Below are 2,500 nucleotides of genomic sequence, written 5' to 3' on the forward strand. Positions count from 1 at the left end.
TGCACAGGCAAAATTTCAGCTTGATCAACCAACTGCAGGGGGTAGAGGCACTACTTATTGAACGTCCCTCGATATGTGTGTATTGAATTATTTACGTTTCCTGGCAGTTTTTTTTCTATGAAGATATGTGGCGATGTTCCATCAGTATTTGCAGAAATATAATATATACACTGTTGTTGGTGTTGTAGGTTATTTTTCTATGAAATCATTCTTAATATTGACTGATTCGGACTTAGAAGAGTGAGAAAAAGATGTTGGTAGACAGATAAATTCCACTTAATCCTAAGTAACAGTTTCAAAAGGAATTCATTCACTTCATTATTTAGATCTATATTTTCGTATTGATCACAATCTTTAAAATAGGGAACGAAGAGGGGTAGGTGGTGAGGACAGTGAAGTATAAATGTCAACACTACGAATATGTGAATATAATCAAAATCATTTTCTTTCTTTGATCTCCTGACAACTGCATATTGTTTATTGTGTGGCCTTTGACAAAAACACTAGCGACAGTATAAGTTGGTAGAATTAAAACGAAATAAACATATAAATATGATTTATACAAAATAGAAAATGTACTGGTTTATCTGTTCCATTGCCAGGAAATACTTTTTACTGTGGTGGTAAAAATGCTTCTAATTTTTTTCTCAAATTTGGGTCTTAATGAGGTCCAATGGTGTGTTATTGTTGTTGTTTTTATGGTGAAAGTCCGCTCCCTGGCTGGCGAGATATCTCGCAACCACTACACCAGAGAGCATTTCCTTCTTTTTCAGGTTAAGGGCAGTACAGCACTACAATGATGAAATATAAAATGATGACATATTACACAAATATTCAAAACAAATGCCCCTAATTACACAAAAGTTCATCTTAAATTTACTCATAGGTGTTTATCCACTAATTAAAACAATTACAAAGTATTGAGTTCCTACATAATCTTTAATTGAGTCCATTTTCTATTTTTATGTTTTACTTATTTTCAACACTGAGACACCCTCTAAATATACTGTCATTACATGAGCAGGACAAACTATATGATTAACATCAAGCTTATTGATAATTAATGAGTAAATATTTACTTGTCAATCACAAATATCACAATATATTCAATAGAAAAATCAAATATAGGAAGAACAAACCAACAAGAACCTATCTATATAATTGGTTTGATAAAGGCGACCATGTGGCCATAAGAAAGAGTATTGTATATATAAATATAACACAACATGAGAGAAGAACATAAGTTATATCAGAAACAAAAACACCTATAACATAACAAAGTCATCCACACAGACATGACCAAACATATCAATAATGTTTCCATAATTAAGCAAGAAGCATCTTTGAATGATGACGGTAAAGTAAAGGAAGCAGGAATTAGTGTCAAGTCAGAAGAGTAATGGAGGAGTATTTTTAATCACGGACAAGTGTTTTGGAAGAGGCGACTTGCAAGTCTACCAGATAGATAGATGGAAGAGCATTGTAGACAATGAAGGAGAATATGTTTTAGATTAACAGAAAAAAGTACTTTGTTTATCTTAATTTTGAGAAATATAAGGATTATAAAAAACTGCTTCATTTATGAGATGACAGCAAAAAGTCCAGTAGTATTGAAGTCCATACTGTTGATGACATCAGATAGCCGAATACAGTAAACGGGCTTTAAACAGCATTTTACAAGATATATACTCAAACTCAAAATCATTACTTGTGTGTGTTTATCTGTGTGATTGTGTGTGTGTGCGTGTGTATGTGCGTGCGTGTGTGTGTGAGTGTGTGTGTGTGTGCATGAGTGTGTGTGTGCCTAAGTACAGAACTTAAATACTGGAAATCTCACTAAGGACCATGCTTTATTGCATTTATCCTCTAGTGTCTTAACATTGAACAATGTTATGACATGTCCACAAGAAGGCAGTGGATTCATGTCGTATATAAGAAGTAGGATAGAGAGCAGTTTCACTCAGAATTCTTCATAGAATGGACTGGATGTATTTACCATGGCACCAGCATTATAAAGCTCAGACATCTCTTCTATCTTGCATCATTGTTAATTGAGAAATTATCTCTCCTCTATTAAATAGGCCACTTCTCCGTCATATTGTGATGGCTGTGTTTATATGGCCAACAACCGAGATGGGTCACCTCTCGACCGTGGTGAGACGACATCTTCGAGAGTGAAAGGAGATGGAATATTGTTGTTACATAATATCACTCGGGTCACAAGGGGGGAGACTGGATCACGAATGGTAATGGAGGATGGGTTGATAGGGGAGAATTGATACATGACAAGCAAAGTTTGTCTGCTTGTCTGTCTCTTTCTCACACTCACACAAAGACTCACAAATACACAAATTCACACAGACCACACACAGACACCCACAGACACACACACACAGACACACACGCATGTATATACACAAACAATTTTAAAACTTACTTCGTTAGTAAATCCAAGGGTGCTCCTCGGAATTAAACTTTTCTGTTTTCACGGCCAGGTGCA

General features: G+C 35.2%; 1 protein-coding gene across 1 annotated transcript in view; it reads right to left on the reverse strand.

Moving 5' to 3' along the window:
• Positions 1-664: 664 nt before the first annotated feature.
• The window catches only part of LOC115232241 (putative ankyrin repeat protein RF_0580), a 20,578-nt gene continuing 18,742 nt past the window's right edge, over positions 665-2,500 (reverse strand). Inside the window, exons 4-5 of the mRNA XM_029802079.2 lie at positions 2,438-2,500; positions 665-791 (exon numbers count right to left, since the gene is read on the reverse strand). The exon at positions 2,438-2,500 is cut by the window's right edge and continues 144 nt beyond it. The gene's annotated coding sequence lies outside the window, so the exon portion shown is untranslated. The remainder of the gene's footprint in view (positions 792-2,437) is intronic.

This window comes from Octopus sinensis, unplaced genomic scaffold (genome assembly GCF_006345805.1).
Source record: "Octopus sinensis unplaced genomic scaffold, ASM634580v1 Contig20125, whole genome shotgun sequence".
NCBI classification, from domain to species: Eukaryota; Metazoa; Mollusca; class Cephalopoda; order Octopoda; family Octopodidae; genus Octopus; species Octopus sinensis.